Source organism: Pezoporus flaviventris, unplaced genomic scaffold (assembly GCF_033815535.1).
Source record: "Pezoporus flaviventris isolate CSIRO_AGI_PZ_B2104156 unplaced genomic scaffold, CSIRO_AGI_Pfla_v1 ptg000196l, whole genome shotgun sequence".
NCBI classification, from domain to species: Eukaryota; Metazoa; Chordata; class Aves; order Psittaciformes; family Psittacidae; genus Pezoporus; species Pezoporus flaviventris.
Window position 1 is genome coordinate 134259 of NW_026892744.1, and position 15820 is coordinate 150078.

Below are 15820 nucleotides of genomic sequence, written 5' to 3' on the forward strand. Positions count from 1 at the left end.
CCTTCTTTCATGAAGTAGAGGTGACGCTCGAGGCCCCTGCACAGTTTGGGCCGGGAGCAAGCATTCCTGCTTCCTCTCAGCTTCCCTGACATCTCGCAGTCTATTAACAGCATCCCTCAGCTCAGCCACCTCCTGCAGGAGGACGTCCACCAGGGAGCACCGAGTGCAGCCTTCCCCATTGTGCACCCTCCCCTCAGGAGACCAGCGCAGGCACTCTCTACACTCCGAGCTCTGCACTGCAGCCTCCCCTCTCATCGGCTCTTCTGGGTGCCTACGCTGCCAGCGCCGGGGCAGGCAGAGCAGAGCCCCCAGACGGGGCCCTGGTCATACGACGAGTGCTCACCATCCCGCTCGCCTGCCCACGCAAACTGCCTCGACCCGCTCCTGGTCGCTCGTGCTCCCTGGGGCAGGTTTTTACCCACTGAGGGCTGGTGCCACTGCTTCAGGCTCTGTCCCCTGTGAGTCCCTGCTGGCGTCAGCTGAGCTGCCGGCTCCCGGGCAGGTCCTGTTGAGGACTCAAGGCTCCCTCGGTGGCTCTCGCCGCTCTGAGTTGAGGCTCCTGGACGCTGATCTCCCCCTGCTCCAGTGTTGAAGGCATCCTCTCTCGAGCTACTCGCCTCACCTGGGGCTCTGTAGGTTGGCTATGGAGGGTTATGGGGCTTTATAGGTTGGCTATGGGGTTATGGGGCTCTATAGGGTGGCTGTGGGGGTTATGGGGCTTCATAGGGTGGATGTGGGGGTTTATTGGGCTCTATAGGATAGCTATGGGGATTATGGGGCTCTGTAGGTTGACTATGGAGGGTTGTGGGGCTCTATAGGTTGGCTCTGGGGGGCTATGGGGCTCCATAGGGTGGCTGTGGGGGGTTATGGGGCTCCATTTAGTGGCTCTGGGGGGTTATGGGCCTCTATAGGGTGGCTGTGGGGGGTTATGGGGTTTTATAGGGTGGCTGTGGGGGGTTATTGGGCTCTATCGGGTGGCTGTGGGGGGTTATGGGGCTTTATAGGGGGGCTGGGGGGGTTATGGGGCTCTGTAGGGTGGCTATGGGGTTCTATAGAGTGGCTATGGAGGGTTATGGGGCTCTACAGAGTGGCTGTGGAGGGTTATGGGGCTCTATAGGGTGGCTATGGGGGTTATGGTGCTCTATAGGTTAATTATGGGGCTCTGTAGGGTGTCCATGGGCATTATGGGGTTCTGTAGGGTGGCTGTGGGTGGTTATGGGGCTCTCCCGTGTGTCTGTCGGGGGTTATCCGGCTTCATAGGGTGGCTGTGGGGGTTTATTGGGCTCTATAGGGTGGCTGTGGAGGTTATGGGGCTCTGTAGGGTAGCTATGGAGGGTTATGGGGCTCTCTAGGGTGGTTGTTGGGGGTTATGGGGTTCCATAGGGTGGCTGTGGGGGTTTATTGGGCTCTATAGGTTGGCTGTGGGGGTTATGGTCCTCTATAGGGTGGCTCTGGAGGGTTATGGGCCTCTATAGGGTGGGCCTGGGCGTTACGGGTTTCTATAGGGTGGCTATGGGGTTTATGGGGCTCTCTAGGGTGGTTGTCGGGGGTTATGGGGCTTCATAGGGTGGCTGTGGGGATTTTTGGGGCTCTGTTGGTTGGCTGTTGGGATTATGGGGCTCTATAGGGTGGCTGTGGGGCTCTTTGGGGTTCCTATCGGTCTCTGTGGGGCTGAGACTGCTGTGGGTCACCCCTCAGAAGAGGCCGCACTCGTTCTGGAATGGCTGCACCGGGTCCAGGCCCCCCCCGCCCCATATGGAGCCCTATAGAGCCCCCGTAGAGACCTTACAGAGCCCCATAGAGCTCCCTGGAGACCTATAGACCCCCGTAGAGACTTGTAGAGCCCCATAGAGATCCTTAGAGCCCCCATAGAGACTCCATGGAGACCCTTAGGGCCCCTATAGATACCCCATAGAGCCCCCCGAGAGACTCCATAGTGCCCCATAGACCCTTAGAGACCCCACAGAGACCCTTAGAGGCCGTATAGAGACCCCATAGGGCCCCCATAGGTACCCCATAGAGACCCATAGAGAACATAAAAGGCTGCCCCATAGGGACCCCGTCGATATCTGTAGCAACCCATGGACCCCTATAGAGACCCCATAGAGCCCCACAGAGTGCCTCATAGCCACCCCATAGCCCCCTGTGTTCAGCCTGCAGGTGCTGGTGGATGCCTAGGCCCAGATGCTGGAGCTGCAACTGGCCCCGGACCCCTTCTTTGGGGTTATGGGGATGGAGCTGCCGAGCCCCATAGTCCTGCCCCAGGTACTGCCCCATAGAGCCTGCGCCATAGCGCTGCCCCAGGTACTGCCCCATGGAGCCTCCCTAATAGCACTGCCCAGGTACTACCCCATAGATCCTGCCGCTTAGCACTGCCCTAAGTACTGCCCCATAGAGTCTGACCCATGGATCCTGCCCCAGGTACTGCCACATAGAGCCTGCCCCATAGCACTGCCACAGGTACTGCCCCATAGATCCCACTGTATAGATCCTGCCCCATCAATCCCTGCCGTATAGATCCCACCCCATAGTGCCTGCTTTAATGCCCACCCCAGCCCCACAGATTGTCCCCTTCAGCCCTAGATCTCTCTCCTTTCAGCCTCATAGATGCCCCATTGAGCCCCATAGATCTCAGTCCCACAGATCCCCCTTTTAGCCCCACAGCTTCCCCCTTCAGCCCCATAGGTCCCCATTTACCCGCATCAGGTAAAGATCTGATCCCCCTACCTTGTGTGTCCCGTGCACACCGTGTGTGTGCAGCCCAAGAGAGTTTGCCTGAGAACTGCCCCAGTCCTGAACCACTGCTGTGGGCAACCCAGGCAAGGAGATGGGCACAGCCCCAGACAGAGCAGGGACTGCGGAACCCCTGCCGTGCTGAATCAGCGCTGTGTGCGATGGTGACCAGGGTAAAAGGTGTGTCTGGGGGATTCAAGGGGTGGTCACAGAAGGAAACACTGCAGTGCAGACGTTTCCTGGCCCTGAGGATCAGTTCCCAAGATCTGGAGTACATCTTTGTGTGCTGTAAAATGTTACTGTATCTAAATGCAATTTGTCATTCTTGAATTGTGTGACATGGTAATGACTATGGAAATGATGAAAAGTCAGGTTTGGCACCCGTTTGATAGGTATATCCTTAATGCATACATAAGCTGAGATAAGCTCAAACAACGGCTGTCTTGCTTTAGTCCTTTGCAGGACATCTTGTTTCTATTCAGGTGGCTGCAATGAAACGAGGCTGGCTCCAATGTGCCATCAGGGTGCAGAGGCTTCCCTGGGACTCCCTCCTGCCATGCATCATTGATGTGTGATGCTAAAGCTGTTTGCATAGAGCACATGGGAACCAGACCTGAGCAAGGAAGGTCAAAGTGAAGTGAAAGCAGCAGAGCTCATCTCAAGCTTTGTTCACAGTTCTGCAACAGGAGCATAAGTGGAAATTGGGATGGTTGTTAGGACCTTGCTCCTTTCCGATGTGAAAATTGTGCAATGAGGAATAACACTTTAAAGAATCTGGTGTTCTCTCTTGTAAGAGAAACAAATGAATCCAGGAATCCCATTCAAAGACCGTATCTCTCAGTGCATTGTTCTGCTCAGAAACATTATTGTCTGCGTTTTTGTTTTTCTTCTTTCCAGAGCTCTGTGGAGAAAGTGGTGGCTGGCTCTGTCTCCGTTCCTCAGGTGGTCCCATTTGGAATCCCTCTTCCAGGGAAGGCTAACCATGAAGGAGATACAAATGCTCTTGTAGAAATGAAATCAGGTCTGAGTAAGAGCTCTGAATCCAGGTAAAAACTTCTGTGTTCATGTGGAACATTGAGCCTCCAGACTTTGTTTGCATTTCATGATGATTTTTATGAGGGTGCATTTCATTAAGGAACTTAGAAAATTAACCACCATGTTTAAATACACCAACTCGACTTGCACTGAATTCTATGCATTCAAACAGTATTGCTGACATATGAGCTGTCTCATACATGGCAGCAGTCTCGATTGTTTTCAAGATCAAGTTCATAAGCCGTTGCATTTTGCTTTGACTGCAAAAACCAGTGTATGAAAGTACAGTATATTTGGTTAATTTCTCATCCACGTCCCCTTGTGCATCATTGGCCTTCACCCACAGCCCAGAGAGCTGGGCTTCCTCAGCCTGGAGAAGAAAAGGCTCCTTAAGGGGGGAGACCTCAGAGCAGCTCCCAGAGCCTAAAGGGGCTGCAGGAAACCTGGAGAAGGGCTTTGCACAAGGGCCTGTAGGGGCAGGACAAGGGGAATGGCTTGAACCTGCCAGAGGGGAGACTGAGATGAGCTCTTAGGCAGCAGTTCTTCCCTGTGAGGGTGCTGAGGCGCTGGCACAGGGTGCCCAGAGAAGCTGTGGCTGCCCCATCCCTGGCAGTGCTCAAGGCCAGGTTGGACACAGGGGCTTGGAGCAAGCTGCTCCAGTGGAAGGTGTCCCTGCCCATGGCAGGGGTTGGAACTGGATGAGCTTTAAAGTCCTTTCCAACACAAACCAGTCTGGGATTCTGTGACTTTGTTCAATACCTTTAGCACTGGATGTAATTCTTAAATGATGAGCAAAATGAACCATAGGTTCCTTCAAGTGCCAGATATGTTAGTAAGGCTAAGACTGGAAAAGTAAATTGTGTTTTCTTGGCAGTGTCAGGAAACCTGACCAAATTCAGGTTCCTCTTCATGCTGCAACAACAACCACTGCATCTTCAGGACCTGCGCATGCACCTTGTTCCAGTGCTAACTAGTGCGGTTAGTTAGTAATTACTGCTTGAGTCATAGCTATAGAATCATGCCTCAAACTTTGAACAGTGGCAGGCGTGGGCATATATGTAAGAGCACCACATTTGTACAGTGGTGCCTGTAACTGTCTTCTCTCTGGCTTTTTAATGTTACTGAAAACTAACTTAGTACCTTTCTGGCCTAGTTTTAGTTGTCAGTAACGTCACTCTTTCCAGTTGTCTTCCTGTTTTCTCAATAGCCTTTGAGCTGTAAGGATCGGTACCAGCAGCTGTGGCTATCAGCTTCAATGTTTCTAGTGACTTTGCTGCTTCAGACTCTAACCAGGAAAATACTGAAAACCTCTTGAGAGCCTTAATGACATGATGTGATGTGGCTTTTTCCTCAGATGGCACCATATCTTGAATGCAGACATCTGCTGCCAGTGACTACACCCGCTTGCATTGGATGGGAGTCACCAATAGCTCCACAGATGCAGCCCCAAACCAACATCTGCATAAAGGTAATTGAGAATAAATCTAACAAAAGAGCACTTTACCTCCATGCATGCATGTTTCTAACAGGTGACTTCTGTAAAAATAGTTTGATCCAGCTTGGGTTGCTCTAATTGCATTGTGAGAGCTTTAAGGGTTAGTAGGATTCAAACCACCTTGACTAGAAATAAGCATTAAAGGTAAACCGTGTAAGCTGAGGAAGGCATCTTGAAGAGCAAAGGAGTCAGTTGTGTGAAAGACAGGACACGTGCACTTGTGTTCAGTAGGGAGGTATTCTGTGATTCTGTCATTTACAGCCTTAATATTACTGATCATTTTAAGTTTCTTAAATATGTCCTCATTACTCTGCTTCCCTCAGTTGATTGTAAGTGCTTGGCACAGATGGGCTGGCAGGACTGGGGCAGTGGGGAGATGCCCAAAAGGCTCAAGCGCCCCAGTAGTGAGTGATCCAAAAGTGCTGGTGGGCCTAACTAGACAAAATCTGCCCTCCAGAATGCTCCTTACCCAAGGGTATTGGCCCAGGTAGAGGCTGTCCTTCACCCTTGCAGTCAGGGGAAAGGGTGTGAGAAGGAGTGAACTGATACTGCATGTCCACAACTGGTAGATTATAGGCACTGCCGCAGACTGGTGTTTTCTGGCAGTCCTGATGCAGGTGCAAAGGCAGGCCTGAACTATTTGGTGGCAACCATGAAAACAGCAGACTCATGATTCTCAGCTCTGGTGGAATCTGGCTTGTGAGATACAGTGACTGTGCATGGGCACCCTCATGGGGATAAGAACCGTTTTCCTTGCAGACACTGGACTTGCTGCTTTGTGTGAGTGCAGTGGCTAAGCAAACTGGCACTAGTCTATAGAAACATCTGGAGGTATTGATGCTGCATCTGCTGAGGGAACTGTACCGTAGTTTAAAATGAATTGTCAGCAGGATCCATGGATTTGTGATGGACAGGCACTATGGCCTAACTAGCACCTGAAGCCCACGGCACAGACTTGAAGGATCTCTTCTATCTGCAGGGGTGAATAAGCACAGCACTTTGTAAGATCAAGTCCTCTTCTTATTAGTGTTGTTGACAGTTTGCAGATACCATGTGAAATGCATTCTTTCTCTACTTAAAAGGGAATTTGTCAGGCCTGTGGCACAGGAAATCTTCACCATAAACACTGTGTGACTTGTGCAAGCAAGCTGCTTGAAGCACAGATGCTGAGGCTTCTTCCATCAGTCACAGTAGGGTTAATCAAATCAAAGCACAACATTCTTTTTCTCTGGAAAACTGAAGTCATAGCCCTGTGTCCCTGTTATAAAAGCAGAGATGCCCTCCCTCATGGGCTATTCAAGGCCCGTACTCCCACAGATCATCCATCACAAACGTCCAGCTAAACAGAAGCTTACGTTTGAGTTTCTCCTGTGGAATTCAGGATTGTTTGTGCCATTATGAAAGCTGAGAAGGCTCTTAGAAAATGGGTAGTCTTGGCTCCAAGGGAGTTTTTTTGTGTTCAGATTATTTTCTATTGCAGTAGAAAACTTGAGTGTCTACATCAGGAAGGCAATTTTTGTGGTTTTCAATTATTTTGTGAAAATATTTTTTCATACTATTCTTTTAATCTCCATTTGCATCTCCATCTCTACGTGCATACAGCTCCTCTACTTGGATTTGGCTGTGAGCGTGTAATGGATGGGAACCTCGCTGAGAATTGATTCCCTCTCATGACTAAGAGACATAACAGTGTGATTTTGTCACAGTGTGTTTCGCAGAGTGCATATGTATATGTTCATGGTGACTGTTTGTCAGAAAGAGGCAGGAAACCATGAGGGTGCAGCTGTTTTAAGAGCTTCCCACTTGGGCAGGCCGGGGCGCCTGGCCAATGCTCTGGGTGTGGCCAACACTGAGATGATGAGAAACTGCACGGCCCCACGAGTAAACAGTGACAGCTGGCATAAAGCCCCTTGTGTTTCTAAGGGCATAAAAGCAGGAGCCTCTTGGAGCCAAATCTGAGGCCTCACCTGTGGGTGGATGCGCCTTGTAGGAACTTTCCCTGTAACCTGCTCCCAGCATCAGCTGCAACAGGGCTTTCCAGCTGAAGTGTGGGCCTGGAGGATGGTTGGGTTCTGACTGCTGATGTGTTTCTTCAGTCTCTGTTCTCTCTATGCAGTACTGACGTGGTGCATTGCCAGTTGTCCTCTGTACTTTACTTATATTTTTATACACAATTTGTATTATTTTACTTATTTACTATACAGGGATATCTGCCCACTTTGCTTTAGTGTGCTTGTTTCATCCACTGCATGATACATAGCTAGGGTGTGATCGTTTTGTTGAGTACCCTGCCTGTCAGCAGAACACTTGTGTACCCAGCAACCTCCCTGCCTCTCTTACAGACACCAGGTCCTGCTGCTTTCCACAAGGTGGAGCTGGACATCTACGGAAAAGGACCTACCATGTATGTACACGACGGAACCAAAAGCAGCCTTGGAGGAGACAAAGCAGGGAAGCCAGGGCCAGCAGACTACCGCCCAGGAAAGGTAAGGCAGCCTGCCCACCTCTCCTCCTCTGCTTCGCAACTACCAGCCTTTGAGCATCCCCACCTTCTGTTGGGGCTTCTGAGAGCACACGACCACCTTAGCGCAGTGACCAGTCACAGGACAGCAGGCGTGCTCTCCTGTCTTGGCCCAAAGCTGAGCAGAGGGAGGCCAAGGAACACATCTTTGCCTCTCCACTAGCTCAGCTGTTAATTAATCTCAGCTATAAACATCATGCAGGCATGGGCTTAACTTTATTGATGTTTGCACATAGACCTGCAACAAAATAAAGTGATTGAAATTGAGTGAAGTTTCTGTCAAGTGACAGCAAAACATAAAATAAAGCAGTGTGAGGAGGGGCATCTGTAGCAAGGATGGATTTTATTGTTTAAGTGAAAATCGGATGTTATGGGCCAGTGGTGCCCTGTGGCAGCTTCTCACAGCTGCAGCTAAATGACAGCTGACACAAAGGGCTGTGAGCAGCTGTAGCCTGTTAGGAGCAAGTGGAAGTGAAGCCAGAGTTAGTGTATGTAAGGAATGGAAGGAGAGCAAAGACAACTCCTAATTCAAGGGTATTGCCAAAGGTTAATGTTGCTAATTCAGGCTGTGGCTGATGACAAAGGCCGTGGAAGCAGTCCTGGCTCAGCTGGAGGAGTTCACCGTTGATTGCTCACATGCATGGTGTGTTTGGGTCACTCCCAATGCTGTCTCTTGTAAAGCCAGTTTGCTTCAGATGTCAAAGGGAGGAATAGCAGAAATGTATGAGGACTTGAAAGGTGAACAGTGGAAGGGAGCTCAAATTATCTACCTGTGAAAAGGATGAAAAGGTAAATATTAAGATAACAAAAGATCCAAGTGATCTGAGTTTTTTTTCTTTCTCCACCTGTGTTTCTCTGAGAAAATAATATGCTCCCCAACATAGAGCTTTCAAAGAAGTGTGTTGGTTAACCGGTGCGTGGAACCAGCTGTGGAGTGTGGCAGACATGCAGATATGACTAGCATAAGCAACTGTGATTGCTCAGAGACCTTACTGTTTCTGTTGAGTCATTCTTCTGGGTACTGTGGACCCAGGTGTAGCAGGGATGCTTTATCAGAAATGAGTTGATATGAATCCACCCTACCAGTAGTTCAGTTTTATTAGAAATGAAGGTCACTGAACATTGGCTGGTCAAGGGAATATTAGCCTCGAACTTGTCCAGACCTTGAGAAAACTTCATAAGTAGTGATCACATTCTTGCCTGGTTCATCTTTGCATGACTGTACTGAACTCCCCAGCTGCAGGTCTGTCCATAAATTGCCCCCTGAGCTTTCTGTGATAATGAAATCAACACTTTAAATGTGGACTTTTTAACCATAACCTACTGATGTTGTCAGATCTGATACTCATACACAAAGTGGTTAGGACTTATCCTCTATTAATGGAAGTTTTTCCAAAATGTTTTGCTGGGTTTCTAGTGTAAGGAAAGCAATAGAAAACACTGTTGGCATATATTGCCCCTGCTCTGCAGCCCGTTGAACCCCGAGGCAACTCTTACATGTCAACAGCAATAGAAATTACTACTAGAAAAACAGCACTAAGGGCCAGGTACTGGTGTAGGAAACCCCCTTGCTTCCAGAAACTGGTGATGTTTTTTCAAAATTTTTACAGTTTTCAGCAAATGATTTATCAGATGCCACAAGTTTAGGAATAATAGTAAGGTAAATGTGAATTACTGGATCAGAGAACCTGGAGTGTCTTGCAGGGCATGGAGAACTTTAATTTTACATCCAAAAGGGATAGGAAGTTTTATATTTATTTTTCTTGAACTTTGATACAAATTGTTATTGTTACAGAGCTTTTTTCCGGATCATATGATACCTTTTCCAAGTGAGACCCATGCAGCTGTAAGCCACTCTGGGATATTACAGGTGTGTAATCTTTGAATGAAGATGAGCCAGCATAGCTTAGAATTTCTTATTGCCTGTTTTTTTTTTTTTGAGAGCATAATTCTTTGCCACTGTTGGATCTGTTCCTAGGTTATGAATATCTCAAAATATGGTTAATATTTTTTTCCTCATGAGATATGAAGTGGTGTGTCCCTGCCAGACAGTTACTGTATGACCGCAGTTGGGAACTTACGCATTCTTTCAGAATCACGGAGTGTCAAAACAGAAGATGAAGTAGAAATGGTTAATGCCTTTCTTGGGTATTTCAGGTGAAAGACCCTGTTTCCTTAAAAAGGTGGAGTGCTGCAGTACTTGGCATATAGTTAACAGCAGGCATTGGTAGGATAATGAGGAAATGGTAATGTGATACAACCGGCTATAAAAAAAGGCTTAAAAGGTTAAACTTAATGAGTAGAAAATTCAGACTGACTAGTGTGATTTGTTAGCTGGAAGGCTACTGTAGCCTTTGGGAAAAAATAAAAAACGGTAGATCACTCAGTGTTAGTCATCTTTAAGTGGACACAAGATTTTAACTTACAGTGGGAATAGATTCACAGAATGACCATATCAGGGATCATCGTCTTACTTCCCAAAGGGGTGAAAAATGAGTAATAAAGGTGGAAACATACTCATCACTCTTGCTTGCTTGTCACTAGAAAAATTAATAGAAGAACTTTCACTGGTCTTAAGACAACAAGCCTATGTGTGAGTTTTGGGGATAAAGACTGGAAAGGCAACATAAGAACACAAGATTTTAAAGGTAAAACTAAAATATTAAAGCTAGGTTGTTGAGCGTTTTTTTTAAATCATATAATAAATTCTACTCTAGCATCTGCCAGTAAAGGAAAAACATTGAACAACCAATTCTCAAGACATTCCTCTGTATTAAAAAGTTATATTCTCATAAAAATGGATATTTAGTCAGGAGGTTAAGCTAACCCCAAATGGATTAAAAATGTTTCAAATTAAATATAATTGACACATACAGAACTAGATTCTGTAAATAATTTTTACAAACCTAAATAAAAAGAATGAATTTCTACAGATGCTGCATATCTAATGAAAATTGGTTCACTTTTGCTACCCAAATATCAAGTAGATTTTGCAGTGTACCATAAACATTTGATTTAGATGCTCTTGCCCATATACGATATACAGCGAATGTGCAGAGCTTGTGGGTAAGATTAAGAATCATTCTAAATAGGCAGTGGTTACACCCCGTTTTGATAGATGGAAAAATCTGTTGTGAATGCTCCTCTGTTGCTGTTTTATGGTGCATTGTCTGTTTAATTGTATTTTGTTCAATAAGACTTAGGAGGCATGAGGCAGAGAATACCTTTGTGAATTGTGCAGTCCTCACGCACGTTTCAGCAGAAGCTGTTGGGTCAGTTGTTTACAGCCAGTCGCTATATCCTTGGAGACTTTCGTTAAGACAAGTTAACAGTCGTGGTTATTATTTGTGATGTGCTTGGTCAAGTATCAAGGGAGACATTAGTTTTAACAACTCAGTGCTTACAAGTGATTAAAAAATCACTTCTGATACTTTCATAGTTTTTTGTGGATTGAGCGGTGAGCGAGTAAAATATTTTTCAAGTATGTTTTTCTTGACTTTCATTGAAAGTGAGTATTTTGGCTGATGGCTTTAAGTCAGAACATCTGAATAGCCTCAGAACAAAAAAACAGTTTAACTGTCTGCTATCCATTTAGCATGTGCTAAGTGAAATTGCTAGGTCTGACCTATATCAAATGTGTGTGCCGAAGAGCGGTTTGACCTATAGCCTAAAAACAAAGTGTGACACTATTAGAATTAGAAGCCATATTTATTAGAATATGGTTTCTCTGAGACGGCACTGTGTATACATGTCTAGTGGTAGGCGGTGTGGGTCATCTGGAAGACTTGCTGTAGGCTATCGTTGCAAATCCGGTGCTTAAAAACATTTCAGAAAGGAAGGTAGCATGAAGCTCTTAATCTGAGGCCTCTCTCATTCATGACAGCATTTCCAATGAATGGACTGCACAGTCTAGAGTGTTGTCAGAACTGAGTCGTTAGTAGGTGATATCCTACCCTCACTGAAGTCAATAAGGTATTGGTGGTTTTTTTTTTTGATTTCCTTTGAAGGGTCAAAATTTTATCCTAGATTTCTTTCTTCCCCCCCCCCCCCCCCCCTTTTTTGGTTGGGTTGGGTTGGGTTGTTTTTTGTCTGTGAATAACATTTCTCCAATTTTTAATTTTGGAGTTTTTTATATTTAATTGTATTTGTAACATATTTTTTTTCACTATGCAGTATGTCAGTGTTTTAAATTTAACAGTGACACCTTCAAAAATAGAAGATTGAAATTACTTGGGTAATCACAGTTCTTTCTGGCTTTGTTTTTAAGAATAAACCTATTCCCCTCCCACTGCCCACTGCTTAATAGATGCAACTGATATTCAGGTTTGGTCGGTAGACTTGAGGTTCAGAGTTCTGTTGGCTGATTTCGCAGCTTCTTTCTAATAGCTTTTTACATGTAATGTGAATACGTTAGAAAAAACTATTGTAGACAGCACACGTCCAACCTATCTTCCAGAGGAATAAAAAGAACCTTGCACCTGGTGTAGGATATATTAAAGAAGGGAGCACATGCCTTTCCTAAATAAGCATAACAAAATAAATTTTATATATGCAAAAATCAAGTTAAAGACACAGCAGGGTTACCAAGACAGGCGCTCATCCTTTTGTGAAATGTAGAATTCCTGGTAGTGACTTTTCCTTTTGGCCTTCCCCATTGCCATCTCTTGCCCCACTCCCCCATGTTCTGAGTTGTTCTCATTCTCTGCCTTCACAGATTTGAGAGTTAAGCTTTGTTTCTCTAACCATTCTGCCACAGAAAGTCTCTCTGTCCCTGAGCAGTTTCCCATCTGATTCTGTTCCAGATTTCAGGCTGAAATAGCCGTGCACAGAACTTCAGTCTCTTGTCAATCTCCTCGGCATGTTCCAGTCTGCCTTTCCTCATTTTCCATTCTAGGTTTTTCTGGCCTTTCTGCCAGTCTAAAGCTCTCTGACTGACTGACGTCAACAGGAGACAATACTGAGAGTCAGTAACAGCTCTTCACTGGAACTGCTTGGGGCCCTAGAATTCGTCAGCAGGTTCAGGGGAAAATCCTGCTCATTCCCAGCAGCATTGGGCTGGATCATTGCCAACTGTCGTCACATCTTTGAAGAAATCAGTCATCAAATTCAAACTTGATTCACAGAGCCTTGGGAAAATGTTGGCTTCTTTGACTGTCAAAAATAGTGTGTAATGCTTGAGAAGCGTCCACCTTAGCAAATATTTTCCATGCTACTGCAACCTGTCTTTCATTCAAAATGTTGCAGATGCAGACAGATAAGGTTTCTGGTTATGAGTATGGCTCTCAAACTTCATTGCATTTAGTGACATCTAGAGTTTCTGATTTTTGTTATATTAATGTGAGACAGTGCAATGTTTTTTCCTATTCTGTTTTCTCACCTGTTGATCTGTTTTTTTACCAACAAAAGGCATTTATTTTGCTTTGGTTTTTGTTCAGATTGGTTTTAAGTTGGTTGGCTTTGCAGCTAAGCAAATCATAATTGAGTCCGTGGTGCTGTCATATGCTACTCTCGGAAAGACATGGTGACATTTGACACCAGCCTACAAATCATGTTATTTATTTCACTGCATGGGAGAGAGGGTGCAAGTTTGTTTCTGCGTACCATGTGACTGGTAATCCCTGCCTGCAGCATACCATCATTTAACTCCGCAATTCATCTTCCTGTACTGAGGACTTATCTTATTTTTCTGATATTAGTCATATATTGAGTATCTGTTTGAACAGGGATCCATTCCCCTAGTAATAAATTTGTACATAACTCCGTTAAGAAAAACAACCAACGAACAACCAAAAAAAAAAAAGAAAACCCTACTGTCGTGGTTTAAACCCAGTCAGGTAATTCGTTCGCTCACTTCCCCCCCCTTTCTTGCCCTCCCCCTGCTCTCGGAGGGAGGACGGAGAGGAGAATCGAAAAGAATGCAACTCCCACGGGTTGAGATAAGAACAGTTTAGTAACTAAGGTATAACACAAATCACTACTGCTACCACCAGTGATAATAATGGTAAAGGAAATAACAAGGGAAGAGAATACAACACCTCAGCACCAGCCGACCGATAACTTGCCCCCCTCAGCCCAACCAAGCACCGACCGATACCTCCTCCAACCCTGCAGTCCCCCAGCCCTTCCGGATAACTCCCAGTTACCTCCTGGGCATGACGTGCTGTGGTATGGAATACCTCTTTGGTCAGTTTGGGTCAGGTGTCCTGTCTCTACTTCCTCCTGGCTTCCCCTCCTCCCTGGCAGAGCATGAGGCTCACAAAGTCCTTGGCCAAACCAAAACATCGCTATCAGCTCTGTTCCCAGGCCGAAAGTCAAAACACAGCACTGCACCAGCTACCAAGAAGGAGAAAAATGACTGCTACTCCTGAACCCAGGACACCTACCAAAACCAAGCCAGAACAAAAATCCAAAAGAAGTGATCTTTTCTACTATCTTTAGTTCTAGGTGTTTATTGCATTCAGTTCTGACTCTGAAATATTTTTCCTGCACATTCCTTCTGACGTTTACTAGTTTAACTTCAGCTTGCTCAGGTTGTACTTTCTCATACAGTCCTCAGCTGTCCTAGAGAGGAAAGATGGATCTGGGATTGCGTTTTTCCTGGCATTATTGCTACTTTATTGTAATCGATAGCATGGGCACAATGATGACGGTTGAAGCTGAGCTTTGTATTTTGTATTCCACTTCGATCTGCTGAGTAAGAGAAGTGTTTTTCATGACAGCACTTGTGGTTTGAAGCTCTTACGACAGAATCATAGAATAGTTTGGGTTGGAAAGGACCTTAAGTTCATCTAGTTCCAACCCCCCTGCCATGAGAAGGGACACTTCACACTAAAGCATATCACCCACGGCCTCGTCCAGCCTGGTTTTGAACACTGCCAAAGATGGAGCATTCACAACCTCCCTGGGCAACCCATTCCAGTGCCTTACCACTCTACCAGGAAAGAATTTCCTCCTTATATCCAAACTAAACTTCTCCTGTTTAAGTTTTAACCTGTTATCCCTTGTCTTATCACTACAGTCCCTAATGAAGAGTCCATCCCCAGCATCCCTATAGCCCCCCTTCAGATACTGGAAGCTGCTCTGAGGTCTCCACGCAGCCTTCTCCAGGCTGAACAGCCCCAACTTGCTCAGCCTGTCTTCATTACAGGAGGTGCTCCAGTCCCCTCATCATCCTTGTGGCCCTCCTCTGGACTTGTTCCAACAGTTCCATGTCCTTTATATGTTGAGGACACCAGAACTGCACACAATATTCCAGGTGAGATCTCACAAGGGCAGAGTGGGGGGGCAGGATCACCTCCTTCGACCTGGTGGTCACGCTCCTTTTGGTGCAGCCCAGGATACGGTTGGCTTTCTGGGCTGCAAGTGTGCACTGCCTGCTCGTGTTCATTTTCTCATCAGCCATCACCCCACAGGGCTGCTCTGAATCTCTTCTTTGCCCAACCTGTAGCTGTGCCTGGGATTGCTCCCACCCAGGTGTGTAGGACCTTGCACTTGGCATGGTTAAACTTCGCAAGGTTGGCATCAGCCCACCTCACAAGTGTGTTGAGGTCCCTCTGGGTGGCATTACTTCCCTCCAGCATATCAACCAAACCACACAGCTCGGTGTCATTGGCAGACTTGCTGAGGAGGGCGCACTCAATCCCACTGTCCATGTCAGCGACGAAGATGTTAAACCCGGTCCCAACACCGATCCCTGAGGGATGCAACTTGTTACTGGTCTCCAGCCGGACATTGAGCCATTGACCACAACATTTTGCGTGAGGCCATCCAGCCAGTTCTTTATCCACTGAGTGGTCCATCCATCAAATTGATGTCTCTCCAATTTAGAGACAAGGATGTTGTGTGGGACAGTGTCAAACGCTTTGCACAAGTCCAGGTAGCTGACATCAACTGCTCTACCCCTGTCCATCAGTTCCGTAGCCCCATCATAGAAGGCCACTAAATTGGTCAGGCAGGATTTCCCCCTAGTGAAGCCCTGCTGGCTGTCACCAAGCACCTTGTTGATTTTCATGTGCCTTAGCATGACTTCCAGGAGA

General features: G+C 46.5%; 1 long non-coding RNA gene across 1 annotated transcript in view; it reads left to right on the forward strand.

Annotated features, from left to right (window-relative positions):
* The first annotated feature begins 3656 nt into the window (after positions 1–3656).
* Positions 3657–15820, forward strand: part of LOC133262203 (uncharacterized) — a 161701-nt gene continuing 149537 nt past the window's right edge. The window contains exons 1-2 of the long non-coding RNA XR_009741244.1: positions 3657–3779; positions 5123–5236. This is a non-coding gene — a long non-coding RNA (uncharacterized LOC133262203). The remainder of the gene's footprint in view (positions 3780–5122; positions 5237–15820) is intronic.